Genomic DNA, 15,176 nt, shown 5'->3' on the forward strand with positions numbered 1-15,176 from the left:
TCACTTTTTCCATCAACCTGCCATGGGAAACTTTATCAAACGCCTTACTGAAATCCATGTATATGACATTACAGCCCTTCCCTCATCAATTAACGTTGTCACTTCCTCAAAGAATTCTATTAGGTTTGTAAGACATGACCTTCCCTGCACAAAACCATGCTGCCTATCACTGATAAGTCTATTTTCTTCCAAATGTGAATAGATCCTATCCCTCAGTATTTTCTCCAACAGTTTGCCTACCACTGACGTCAAGCTCACAGGTCTATAATTCCCTGGATTATCCCTGCTACCCTTCTTAAACAAAGGGACAACATTAGCAATTCTCCAGTCCTCCGGGACCTCACCTGTGCTCAAGGATGCTGTAAAGATATCTGTTAAGGCCCCAGCTAGTTCTCCCCTCGCTTCCCTCAGTAACCTGGGATAGATCCCATCCGGACCTGGGGACTTGTCCACTTTAGTGCCTTTTAGAATACCCAAAACTTCCCCCTTTCTTATGCCGACTTGACCTAAAGTATTTAAACATCCATCCCTAGCCTCAACATCCGTCATGTCCCTCTCCTTGGTGAATACCGATGCAAAGTACTCATTAAGAATCTCACCCATTTCCTCTGACTCTATGCATATATTCCCTCTTTTGTCTTTGAGTGGGCCAATCCTTTCTCTAGTTACACTCTTGCTCCTTATATACGAATAAAAGGCTTTGGGATTTTCCTTAACCCTGTTAGCCAAAGATATTTCATGACCCCTTTTAGCACTTTTTATTTCGTGTTTGAGATTTGTCCTACTTTCCCGATATTCCTCCAAAGCTTCATCAGATTTAAGTCACCTAGATCTTATGTATGCTTCCTTTTTCATCTTAGCTAGTCTCACAATTCCACCCGTCATCCATGGTTCCCTAATCTTGCCATTTCTATCCCTCATTTTCACATGGACATGTCTGTCCTGCACTCTAATCAACCTTTCCTTAAAAGACTCCCACATTTCAAATGTGGATTTACCCTTGAACAGCTGCTCCCAATCCACATTCCCTAGCTCCTGCCGAATTTTGTTAGACTTGGCCTTTCCCCAATTTAGCACACTCGTCTTTGTCCATGAGTATTCTAAAACTTACGGAATTGTGATCGCTATTCCCAAAGTAATCACCGACTGAAACTTTAACCACCTGGCCGGGATCATTCCCCAATATCAGGTCCAGTATGGCCCCTTCCCGAGTTGGACTATTTACATACTGCTCTAAAAAAACTCTCCTGGATGCTCCTTACAAATTCTGCTCCATCTACGCCTCCAACACTACATGAGTCCCATTCAATGTTGGGGAAGTTAAAATCTCCCATTACGACCACCCTATTTCTCCTACATTTTTCTATAATCTGTCTACATATTTGTACCTCTACTTCACGCTCGCTTTTGGGAGGCCTGTAGTAAAGTCCCAACTATGTTAGTGCACACTTCCTAGTTCTTAGCTCTACCCATATTGCCTCAGTGCTCGAATCCTCCATCGTGCCCTCCTTAATCATAGCTGTGATATCATCTCTGACCAGTAATGCAACTCCTCCACCCCTTTACCTCCCTTTATATCCCTCCTGAAGCATCTATACCCTGGGATATTTAGTTGCCAGTCTTGCCATTCCCTCAACCAAGTCTCCGTAATACCAATAACATCATATTCCCAGGTCATATTATAGGCCTAACCTGCTCAATCTTTCTTCATAAGATATGCCCTTTGCCCCAGGGTTGAGTTGAGTGAACCTTCTCTGAACTGCTTCTAACACCATAGAATCTCTACAGTGCAGAAGGAGGCTATTCAGCCTATCGAGATTGCACCGAACCTCTGGAAAAAGCTCCTTACCTAGGTCCATCCCCCACCCTATCCTGGCAACCCTATAACTCCACCTAAGAATTGGGTACTAAGATGCAATTTAGCATGGCCAATTCACCTAGCCTGCACATCTTTGGACTGTGGGAGGAAACCCACGCAGACACATGGAGAACATGCAAACTCCAGAAAGACAGCCACATAAGATCATAAGACATAGGAGTGGAAGTAAGGCCATTCGGCCCATCGAGTCCACTCCACCATTCAATCATGGCTGATTTCAACTCCATTTACCCGCTCTCTCTCCATAGCCCTTAATTCCTCGAGAAATCAAGAATTTATCAACTTCTGTCTTAAAGACACTCAACGTCCCGGCCTCCACCGCTCTCTGCGGCAATGAATTCCACAGACCCACCACTCTCTGGCTGAAGAAATTGCTTCTCATCTCTGTTCTAAAGTGACTCCCTTTTATTCTAAGGCTGTGCCCCCGGGTCCTAGTCTCCCCTGCTAATGGAAACAACTTCCCTACGTCCACCCTATCTAAGCCATTCATTATCTTGTAAATTTCTATTAGATTTCCCCTCAACCTCCTATACTCCTATGAGGACATTAACAGTGCGGTAGATAACGGGGAGCCAATGGATGTGGTATATCTGGATTTCCAGAAAGCCTTTGACAAGGTGCCACACAAAAGGTTGTTGCATAAGATAAAGATGCATGGCATTAAGGGGAAAGTAGGAGCATGGATAGAGGATTGGTTAATTAATAGAAAGCAAAGAGTGGGGATTAATGGGTGTTTCTCTGGTTGGCAATCAGTAGCTAGTGGTGTCCCTCAGGGATCAGTGTTGGGCCCACAACTGTTCACAATTTACATAGATGATTTGGAGTTGGGGACCAAGGGCAATGTGTCCAAGTTTGCAGACGACACTAAGATAAGTGGTAAAGCAAAAAGTGCAGAGGATACTGGAAGTCTGCAGAGGGATTTGGACAGGCTAAGTGAATGGGCTAGGGTCTGGCAGATGGAATACAATGTTGACAAATGTGAGGTTATCCATTTTGGTAAGAATAACGGCAAAAGGGATTATTATTTAAATGATAAAATATTAAAACATGCTGCTGTGCAGAGAGACCTGGGTGTGCTCGTGCATGAGTCGCAAAAAGTTGGTTTTCAGGTGCAACAGGTGATTAAGAAGGCAAATGGAATTTTGTCCTTCATTGCTAGAGGGATGGAGTTTAAGACTAGGGAGGTTATGCTGCAATTGTATAAGGTGTTAGTGAGGCCACACCTGGAGTATTGTGTTCAGTTTTGGTCTCCTTACTTGAGAAAGGACGTACTGGCACTGGAGGGTGTGCAGAGGCGATTCACTAGGTTAATCCCAGAGCTGAAGGGGGTAGATTACGAGGAGAGGTTGAGTAGACTGGGACTGTACTCGTTGGAATTTAGAAGGATGAGGGGGGATCTTATAGAAACATATAAGATTATGAAGGGAATAGGTAGGATAGATGCGGGCAGGTTGTTCCCACTGGCGGGTGAAAGCAGAACTAGGGGGCATAGCCTCAAAATAAGGGGAAGTAGATTTAGGACTGAGTTTAGGAGGAACTTCTTCACCCAAAGAGTTGTGAATCTATGGAATTCCTTGCCCAGTGAAGCAGTAGAGGCTCCTTCATTAAATGTTTTTAAGATAAAGATAGATAGTTTTTTGAAGAATAAAGGGATTAAGGGTTATGGTGTTCGGGCCGGAAAGTGGAGCTGAGTCCACAAAAGATCAGCCATGATCTCATTGAATGGCGGAGCAGGTTCGAGGGGCCAGATGGCCTACTCCTGCTCCTAGTTCTTATGTTCTTATGTACTCCAATGAATATAATCCCAGGATCCTCAGACGTTCATCGTATGTTAGGCCTACCATTCCTGGGATCATCCGTGTGAATCTCCGCTGGACCCACTCCAGTGCCAGTATGTCCTTCCTGAGGTGTGGGGCCCAAAATTGCTCACAGTATTCTCAATGGGGCCTAACTAATGCTTTATAAAGGTTCAGAAGTGCATCCCTGCTTTTATATTCCAAGCCTCTCGAGATAAATGACAACATTGCATTTGCTTTCTTAATTACGGACTCAACCTGCAAGTTTACCTTTAGAGAATCCTGGACTAGAACTCCCAAGTCCCTTTGCACTTCAGCATTATGAATTTTGTCACCGTTTAGAAAATAGTCCATGCCACCATTCTTTTTTCCAAAGTGCAAGACCTCGCACTTGCCCACGTTGAATTTCAACAGCCATTTCTTGGACCACTCTCCTAAACTGTCTAAATCTTTCTGCAGCCTCCCCACCTCCTCCATACTACCTGCCTCTCCACGTATCTTTGTATCATCGGCAAACTTAGCCAGAATGCCCCAAGTCCCGTCATCTAGATCGTTAATATATAAAGAGAACAGCTGTGGCCCCAACACTGAACCCTGCGGGACACCACTCGTCACTGGTTGCCATTCCGAAAAAGAACCTTTTATCCCAACTCTCTGCCTTCTGCCTGACAGCCAATCGTCAATCCATGTTAGTACCTTGCCTCGAATACCATGGGCCCTTATTTTACTCAGCAGTCTCCCGTGAGGCACCTTATCAAAGGCCTTTTGGAAGTCAAGATAGATAACATCCATTGGCTCTCCTTGGTCTAACCTATTTGTTATCTCTTCAAAGAACTCTTAACAGGTTTGTCAGGCACGACCTCCCCTTACTAAATCCATGCTGACTTGTCCTAATCCGACCCTGCACTTCCAAGAATTTAGAAATCTCATCCTTAACAATGGATTCTAGAATCTTGCCAACAACCGAGGTTAGGCTAATTGGCCTATAATTTTCCATCTTTTTCCTTGTTCCCTTCTTGAACAGGGGGGTTGCAACAGCGATTTTCCAATCCTCTGGGACTTTCCCTGACTCCAGTGACATTTGAAAGATCATAACTAACACCTCCACTATTTCTTCAGCTATCTCCTTTAGAACTCTAGGATGTAGCCCATCTGGGCCCGGCAATTTATCAATTTTGAGACCTCTTAGTTTCTCTAGCACTTTCTCCTTTGTGATGGCTACCATATTCAACTCTGCCCCCTGACTCTCCGGAATTGTTGGGATATTACTCATGTCTTCTACTGTGAAGACTGACGCAAAGTACTTATTTAGTTCCTCCGCTATTTCCTTGTCTCCCATCACTAGATTACCAGCGTCATTTTGGAGCGGCCCAATGTCTACTTTTGCCTCCCGTTTGTTTTTAATGTATTTAAAGAAACTTTTACTATCATTCCTAATGTTACTGGCTAGCCTACCTTCATATTTGATCCTCTCTTTCCTTATTTCTCTCTTTGTTATCCTCTGTTTGTTTTTGTAGCCTTCCCAATCTTCTGACTTCCCACTATTCTTTGCCACATTATAGGCTTTCTCTTTTGCTTTGATGCATTCCCTAACTTCCTTTGTCAGCCATGGCTGCCTAATCCCCCCTCTGATAACCTTTCTTTTCTTTGGGATGAGGTTGTAATTGAACCCGGGGCCCTCGTGCTGTGGCAGCAGTGCGAACCACTGTGCCGCATTGCCGCCCCATTATATCCTTTTTTCAAATAAGGAGACAAAAGCTGCGCACAGTTCTCTAGATGTGGTCTCTTGATCTCACCAAGGCCCAGCTGCAGTAAAACCTCCTTACTTTTTTATATTTCATTTCCCATGCAATAAATGCCAACATTCCATTTGCCTTCCTAATCACTTGCTGCACTTACATATGAACTTTGTGTCTCATGTACCAGGGCACCCAGATCTGTCTACCACCAGGTTCTGAAATGTTACTCTATTTAAATAGTGTACTGCTTTTCTGTTCTCACTGCCGAAGTGGACACGTTCACATTTGCCACGTTATACGCCATCTGCCAAACTTTTATTCCCTCACTTAACCCGTCTGTATTCCTTTTCAGACACTGTACCTCTTCTTGACATCTTATTTCCCTGCCTATCTTGTTGTCATTGGCAAATTAACTTGTATTTCCTTGTATTCCAGTTTTCCAGATATAAAGGCAAGGATTCTGTTCGTATTTTTGTGCCAGTTCCTGGCATTTTTATGATTTATGTACCTCAACTCCCAAACTGTCTTTGGACTTTCACTGTTTCCTTCACATTTACCTACATTTAAATCCATTTGTCACTCAGATTAAGTCAATCAGTGTGTCTGTAACTTTATGCTTCCAGCTAAACTGTTTACAATGCTGCCAAATCTTTGTCATCCGCACACTTAAATATGTGGCTTTCTATTCCATCATCTGAGTCATTAATTAACACATTGCATAATTGAGACCCTACCACAGACCCTTGTGGAATACCACTAGTCAGATCCTGCCAATTAGAGTACCTGGCCCATTCTCCCTACTCTGTTTTCTGCCACTCGGCCAATAATATGCTTTTGTTTCACCGAGTTTCACCTTTAGCTAACAGTCGCTTAATAATAATTTTATCAAGTGCCTTCTGGGAGTCCATATAAATAAAATCCAAAGACATCCCCTTGTTCACTACAATCACCTCTTCAACAAAAGGCCATCAGGTTTGTCAGGTGTGGCCGAACCTTTACAAATCCAAGCTGGTTTTCTGACTCGCTGAATAAAATTTGAAGGTGTCCAGTTGTTCTATCTTTTTCAAATAAAATGTCTTTTTTTTTTTAATGTTTCCAATTAAGGAGCAATTTAGAGTGGCCAATCCACCTACCCTGCACATCTTTGGGTTGTGGGGGTGAGACCCACACAGACACTGGGAGAATGTGCAAACTCCACACAAACAGTGGGCCGGGATCGAACCTGGGACCTCGGCGCCATGAGGCAGCAGAGCTAACCACTGCACTAGCTCTATCTTTAATAATGGATTGTGATAAATTCCCAACAGCAGGTATTAAGTTAACTGGCCTATAGTTTCCCGGCTAACCCCTCTTTTCTTACATAATGGCGTGGTATGCTTGCTTATTCAATCTAAAGGATAGTTTCCTTTAATTATTCAATCTAGGAACAGTTCCTAAGTAATAAAATTTTGAAAGAATGTAGCTAGGACGTCTGCAATGTTGTCACTTCCTCTATAATCCTGTGACGGAAACCATGTGGTCCTGGAGGTTTTTCACTCTAATGCCATTTCTTTTCATTATTGTTATTTTGCTTAGTTAATTGCCTAAATTTTGGATTGACCCTGCCCCTGATTCTCCACCATCAGAGTGGAGGTCTTAGTTTAGGTTGTCTTTGATTAGGGGTTGATAGAGACTGCTGAAGGCAAAACTGTTGGTAAACTTTACCTTTAAATAAACCGTAACTATATGCAGGACAAGGCCTTAGCACGAGGCTTCATAAGAACCATCCTTCAGTAGATTCTGTTGTCATGTGATATTGCATCACTAATGATGCAGACTGTCTACTTGCATAATAATAATAATCTTTATTGTCGCAAGTAGGCTTGCATTAACACTGCAATGAAGTTACTGTGAAAAGTTCCTAGTCTCCACATTCTGGCGCCTATTCGGGTACACCGAGGGAGAATTCAGAAAGTCCAAATTACCTAACAGCGCGGCTTTCGGGACTTGTCACTGCCTGTGCGGAGTCTGCACATTCTCCCCGTGTGTGCGTGGGTTTCCTCCGGGTGCTCCCGTTTCCTCCCACAGTCCAAAGATGTGCAGGTTAGGTGGATTGGCCATGCTAAATTGCCCATAGTGTCCAAAATTGCCCTTAAGTGTTGGGTGAGGTTACTGGGTTATAGATATAGTGTGGAGGTGTGGACCTTGGGTAGGGTGCTCTTTCCAAGAGCCGGTGCAGATTCGATGGGCCGAATGGCCTCCTTCTGCACTGTAAATTCTATGATTGTAGGAGGAACCCGGAGGAAACCAGAGCACCCAGAGGAAACCCACACAGACTCTGGGAGAACGTGCAAACTCTGCACAGACAGTTACCCAAGCCGGGAATTGAACCTGGGACCCTATCGCTGTGAAGCAACAGTGCTAACCACTGTGCTACTGTGCTGCCTATACTTATTTTGCATTAACATTTTACACTACATTTACCCCCCCCCCCCCCCCCCCCCCCCCCCCCAACCCACAAACAGTCTCTGTGACTCTATGCCTGCTTCATAGAGATAACCTCTGTGGTGATTTTGCCAATCTTCCCAAACTTGTTCTCAGTGCTCTCGTTGAACTCGGTAGAGTATTATGTGAATTATCAGAGAATAATAGCTCAATGTTACGGTCGTCTTCCCGATGATCTGGGTAACTGGTCCATTCTGCCTTCTTGTAGAGATGAGTGTGCTTCTGTTTCTTCTTACTGTTCCATTTTCAGTCTCCACAAGACAACTGCGCGGATGTAATGATTTTTTTCCCAAAACCTGGCCTTTACGATTTTGACCACAAATCCATGCCGACTCCTTGCCTGGTGCTCTGGTATGTCATTTATTATAGTTTCTGGTTTAATTTGCATGATACTCATCTTCCTTCTCCCTTATTCTCTCTAATCTGCTGCTTTCAGACATGGCATAAGCATGTGTGGAAAAGCAGGAAGTTGAGTCCACAGACAGACATTTTCCGATTAGAGGTTCTCATCGAGCCAGACCATTCTGAAGCAGTGTGAAACAATAGCTCAACATTGCCACGTTGATATTTGTCCATTTTTCTTCACCAAGCCTTTACCGTCCTTACTCATTGTTTGGTATCCCCATTAGTGTACCGAGAATCTGGGTTGAGCTAGTCATGTGGTCAAACCCATAAGCTTCTGTGAACCACTTAAAACATTTGTTGTCAAAAGCGAGATGTTCGCGATCCAAGCAAGAGGGCAGGAGAAGAGACTGGGAGAGCTGCCGTTTAGAATGGTAGGAAGGGAGCTTTCGATATCTGGGAATCCAGGTGGCCCGTGGAATGGGAGGCACTGCACAAGTTAAACCTATTCCGACTCGTAGAACAAATGAAAGAGGACTTTAAGAGATGGGACATGCTCCCGCTATCACTGGTGGTGGTGGTGGTGGTGGTGGGGGGGGGGGGGGGTACAGACTGTGAAAATGACGGTCATCTCCAGATTTATGTTTGTCTTTCAGTGCCACTCAATCTTCACCCTGAGGGCCTTTTTCAAGCGGGTGAATAAGGTCATTTCAGGCTTTGTGTGGCGGGTAAAACACCACGAGTGAAGAAAGTGTTGCTGGAGCATAGTCCCGCGGGGGGGGGGGGGGGGGGGGGGGGGGGGGGGGGGGGGGGTGCGGCTGGGGTTGGCACTGCCGAACTTTTGCAATTACTACTGGGGCGGCTAATATAGCCATGATTAGGAAGTGGATAGTGGGGGAGGGGGTCGGTATGGGAGCAGATGAAGGCGGCTTCATGTAAAGACTCAAGTTTGGGAGCACTGATAACAGCACCCCCTTCAGCTCTCGCCGGCCCGATACTCCACAAATCCATTGGTGGTGGCGGCTCTGAGAATCTGGGGACAGTGAAGGAGTTTATAAGAGAGTGGAGGGAGCATCGGTTTGGACCCTGATTTATAATAATCATCGGTTTGTACCGGTCGGCTGGGTGGTGGGTTCCGGACATGGCAAAGGGCAGGGAATTAGGAGGATAGGGGATCTATTTATAGACTGGAGCTTCCCCAGCTTGAAAGCATTGGAGGATAAATTTGAATTGCCAGCAGGGAGGGTTTAGGTAGCTGCAGGTGCGAGACTTCTTGAGAAGGCAGATTCCGGCCTTCCCCCTGCTGCAGCCACGGGTATACAGGACAGAGTAGTCTCCAGTACCTGGGTGGGATAGGGGAAGGTATCAGATATTTACCAGGAACTTTTGGAATCGGAGGAAACTCCGGTGGAGGAGCTTAAGGGCACGCGAGAAGACGAGCTAGGAGGAGAGATAGAGGCGGGTCTGTGGGCGGATGCCCTAAGCAGGGTTAATACATGCTCATCATGTGTCAGGCTTAGCCTGATACAGTTTAAGGTAGTCCACCAGGCACACATGACGACCTGGATGAGCAAGTTTTTTGAGGACAGGTGTGCGAGGTGCGCGGGAAGTCCAGCAAATCATGTCCACATGTTTTGGGCATGCCCGAAGCTTAGATGGTTTTGGCACGGTTTCGCTAAGGCAATGTCCACGGTACAAAAAACACGGGTAGTGCCGAGTCCGGAGGTGGTGATCTTTGGAGTGTCGGAAGAGCCGGGAGTTCAGGGGGCGAAACAGGTCGACGTCTTGGACTTTGCCTCCCTGGTACCCAGAGACGGATCTTATTAATGTGGAGGGACTCGAAGTCCCCGAGTGTAGAGACCTGGGTTAGTGACATGGCTGGGTTTCTCAGTCTCGAGAAAATAAAGTTTGCCTTAAGAGGGTCAATGGTAGGGTTCACCCGGAGGTGGCAGCCGTTCGTCGACTTTCTCGGGGGGAAAATTAAAATGTCAGCAGAGCAGAATTCCAAAGGGGGCGGCGGATTGTTGTATGGTTGGGGTGTGTGAAGATTGTGATGGGGTGGAAATGTTTATTGTACCATGTTTATGTCGCTGTTCCTGTTATTATTATAAAAACTTGCAAATACCCTAATAAAAATATTTTTAAAAACATTTGTTGTCAACTGTGAGCCTTTGTCTGAAATGAGTTATTTTAGTAATATCATGATAGCTTCCAAGGTGGGACCATGAAAACGTGTAACCTCAATCCACCAAGAATAATAGTCAACAACCATGAGGAATATCTTCCTTTTGAGCGCAAAAACATCCATTCCGAGATGTTCCCATGGTCTGAACGAAAATGAGGATACCATTAGCACTTTGTTTTCTTCTCATGATTTTGAGATCCCTGGCCACGGAATTTTGTGCTTGGCACGGCACTTCGTACAATAAGTGTACTTAAAGTTGTGATTGCCTTCCTGAAAACCATGACTTGTAGGTGGAACATTGGTTCCCATAGTAACCAATGTTAAAACTCTAGTTAGGTTTTGTAGATCCTCCTTTATCAAAAAAAACCCCAAATATCAGGAATTGCCATCAGTAAGTCATAGACCAAACAAGAGTCATGTAAAACCAAGAGTTCTGTAAACTGAGGTAAATAATCTGAATTTTAAAAATACCTAATTGTGGGAAATTTTTTGTGCATTGCAGGAACTGAGAATTACTTCCTGGCTTTCGCTACTGGCAGTCAAGCATGCAATATTTATTGGCCCTGTAATTTTTCTCACCCTCACTCCATTCTTTTTAAATTTTTAGAGTACCCAATTAAGAGGCAATTTAGCGTGGCCAATTCACCTGCCGTGCACATCTTTTGGGTTGTGGGGGTGAGACCCACGCAGGCATGGGAGAATGTGCAAACTCCACACAGGACAGTGACCCGGGCCGGGATCGAACCCGGGTCCTCCGCGCTGTGAGACAGCACTTGCTAACCACTGTGCCACCATGCTGCCGTACCCTCCTCCATTCTAAGATTTGCTCTTCTGCTTTAACTGAAAGATATATTTTAAATTAAAGGGAAAAAAGCTTGCATTTATGTAGTGTCCTTTACAATCTCTGGGACAAAGTGCTGTAATGGTGGAAAGGAGGCAGACTATTTGCATTCATTGTTCCCACGAGCAGCAATATGATGAGATTTTAGGCCCAGACCTTCTGGTCTCCAGATAGTTGGAGACTGGAAAGTACCCCAACAGATAAGCTTGGGACCTCCCGGAAGTCCGGTCCTAACAGACCCCTGGTATTTACGCGAGAAGCTTAAACTTCCAGTTGTCTATTTTACCCTGCCCCAGATTGCCCCGTGGTTGGCCAGAACCATGCAGACTGTAGCTGTTTGTGCTACACTTACTCTGGTTTTTTTACAAGGATTAAGAGTTTTTCATAGCAATTTTTGCAAGTTTTATACTTATCAGCTGCAGTGTCTATGCATGAACATTGATAAAATGAGGGAGGCAGGAGAACATTTGGGGGTGGGGGTGGCCAGGGTTGAGGGAGGATTTGCAGTGTCATTGCAGTGAGGCTATGCAGTTTTGGAGGTTGACGGCTCCAGGCAACCTTAAACCCATGAATTTTTCTCTCAGTTTTCATTTAAAGAATTACAAGTGATTTGAGTTAGAAACGCTGACCATGGGCATTTTAACAATTGTGGGATATGAAAATCACTTTCTATTGTGAAACAGATCTAGAAATACCAAAATTAACACAAGCTTTGCAACATATAAACTCTTACTTCCTAGAACATAGCAGCTAGTGTCATAAACATGGCGTGGCTTGACCAGGGCCTGCCTGGTTTCTCCAATAGAGGCTTCTGGGAGTTGCCAGCATTGAAAGTCTGGCCTTACAAAATGCTGGTAGATAAGTGTGTATTTTTCCTGTGTAGCCACCTGGGTTGGCCACTTCCCGACTTAAAATGGAGAACCGCAAAAACTGAAGGGAAATTCAGCCAACACAGGCAAAGACTAGCAAGTGCAGAAATCATGTGTATTGAAACTTGCAAAAACCAGACAGCACTGAAACTAGCAGCCATCTGCATAGTAATGAGCGATTCCAAGGCACAATCGCAACACTCAAGGTGAATAAAGCCAAGCAGACTCCTCGGCGCCAGTAGGAGCCAAGACAAAGGAAGGCCAACAGACATTTAGGGACCGCCCAGCGATCAGGGAACAACTCCAGTATTGGGAAGTCCCTAGGGACTATAAAGTAAAGCCCCCAAGTTCAAATCGTCCTTCTTTGGCAGGGTCACTCAGCAACTTGAATCAACCCGTGAGAGTGACCTGTCCAAGCTGCTGCATCAACCAAGTAAGTCTCCAGTCAACGCTCGCTACGAGATAGGCGCTCCTAGCTACCAGTCCGTACCAGCTTTTGAATCCTGCAGACTCGGGACCTGAACGAAAGGCCATTTGTTCCCCTGACCTGGTGGGCCAATTCCGAAGCCAAGTGTAGGCCTTTTAGTGATAGGAATAGTCTAGAAAGTAGAGTTTATGCATGAGTAGTGATTTACTGTGTATAATAAATTTTGTTTTGATTTGAATCTTACAAATTGGTGTGTTGAGTTATTGATCAGTCCTTGAACTTGAACCTCGTGGCAGTATCATAAAGATACCTGGTGACTAGAGCAAAGGTTAAACAAACAGAGCAAATTATGAATTAAGAGCCAACCGAAAGTTAGCAACACCTGTGAATAGCATCAGTGGGAACAGTTGACCAACGCTAATCGGGGGATTTACGTCAATTTTTTTATTCTGAAGCTGATTGTGGGCTAAATGCCAATTAGGACGCTGAGAATAACTCCCTAGATCCTCTTCAACATAGCACCATGAGATCTTATACTTACATCAGAGAGCAGGTGGGGCCTCAATTTAACATCTCATCCAAAAGATGGAGAAAGAACTAACAAGACGATATGGAATTATGTACCTTGCATTTTGTTCATTTGCCAAATTGTAGTGATCTGATACATGTTTTGGGATTGTGCATGGGTTTTGTTACTTGCGTGTAAGGTTTTTATTTTGAAATGCAATAATAAAATCGATACAGTCGTATGATAAAATAGTACTATTTGGCCCACCAAATTTGTACCATTGCCAGCTCTGCGCTGGAATGATCTATTCTTATTTTTTAAAAATATGAATTTGTTCAGATTTTCAAATTTTAACAATTAAACATATAACACACATAGCATTTACCAAACAAAACCAACCCAAAATAAAACAAAACCCCAGCCACCCCCCCCCCCCCCCAAAGCAGTTAACCATCTCCCCAAAATGCAATACAAACAAACCCCATCTCTTATGGAACCCCTCACTCGCCCTCCTCAGCAAATTCCACCGTCTCCAAATATAAGAATTCCATTATATCCCTCAGCCATACCGAGGCACAAGGTGGAGAAGCTCCACCCCAACAGGACCCGCCTGCGAGCGATCAAGGAGCCAAAGGTTAAGCCATTTGCCCCACTCCCATCTGCAATTCCAGCAAGCCCAGCACACCAAATATGGCCCCCAGGGCTCTAAGTTCACATGCAAGATCGCCGACATGGTCCTGAAGAAGGATCTCCAACTTCGGCAGGACTAGAACATGTGTATGTGTGGCTGGGCCCCTCCCACACTGCTCACAAATAACCTCCACCCCCTCAAACAACCGGCTCATCCTCGACTTTATCAGGTGGGCTCTGTGCACTACCTTTAGCTGTATCAACCCCAAATTCGCACCCGAGATTGAGGCATTCACCCTCCACAGCACCTCACACCACTTAGCTTCTCTTCCCACGTCCTTAACCTCCTCCAGAGACACCCTATCCTCCTCCAAAATCCTCCCATAAATCACAGAGACGGCCCCTCCCTTCCCCAACCCCTACACTGACAACACCCGCTCCAGCAACGAGGAGGGCGGTGGCGCTGGGAAGGTCGGACAGAGCTTTTTCACAAAATTCCACACCTGAAACCCTCCCCTCGCGGCAACCCAAACTTCTCCCCCAGACTCACAAACCGTTCTTCTAGGAACAGATCCTTTATTTCCATTACCCCATTCATATCCAGCTTGCAGGTGTCCTTGTAGTGGAGGTATGGGCGGCCAGGAGATTGCGATCCAGTGGACAGTTCACACATTATAGTGGATATTTGGTTATACAGCCATCATCCATTCCATGAACTTTATCAAGCAGCTTAAACGTCCTTGGTTTGGCAAATCAGCACGTTCCAGGACCTCTTGAGTTTATGGCCCTGCCCTGCCAAAAGATATGTCTGAGACAACACAAATTTTGACCATGTACAACAAGGGTGACCGCAGCGATTTCAACAATTATCAAGACAATTCACTGCTGAACGTAATGGGAAAAGCCCGCATTATCTTTTTCATTCTGCAGATTCTGGCTGAACGCACCTATCCCAAATTGCAGAACTGCAAGATTTATGATATCCTTAATTCCTATCTAAACATTACAATTGACTTTGATTCAATAATAGTACCCAAGTTGTATTTGGATTTCCCTAAGCCAACCAGTGCTTAAGATGGTCTTTGATAAATGCGATGCGAAATAAGAGGGAAAGTGTGCACTCCATAATATCTTTCGTTTCAGCTTGTTTTGGAAACTTAATTACAATAATGGTTTCTGTATATGTCTAACACTCAATTGAGCAAAACATAATTCAATAGTAATGTGTCCACATTCTCATTTTATAAAAACTTATAACCACCTTCTTTCTGCTTCTAGTATCTTAAACTTATGCCTCCTTGTTACAGATTCACTGATTGGAAGAAATAATATTTCACTCTTTGCCCTTTTCAATCTTTGCAAAGTTTCCAAAACTTCCATTAGATTAACCATGCCCCCCCCCCCCCCCCCAAAAAAAAATGTTGTTTCAAGTATCTCATAATTATATCCTCTCATCCTTGGTACCATTTTGATGAA

General features: G+C 44.6%; 1 protein-coding gene across 2 annotated transcripts in view; it reads left to right on the plus strand.

The window, feature by feature from the left end:
• Positions 1 to 15,176, plus strand: part of osbpl11 (oxysterol binding protein-like 11) — a 206,409-nt gene that overhangs the window by 45,481 nt on the left and 145,752 nt on the right. The gene's annotated exons all lie outside the window — the stretch shown is intronic.

This window comes from Scyliorhinus torazame, chromosome 2 (genome assembly GCF_047496885.1).
Source record: "Scyliorhinus torazame isolate Kashiwa2021f chromosome 2, sScyTor2.1, whole genome shotgun sequence".
Classification (NCBI taxonomy): domain Eukaryota; kingdom Metazoa; phylum Chordata; class Chondrichthyes; order Carcharhiniformes; family Scyliorhinidae; genus Scyliorhinus; species Scyliorhinus torazame.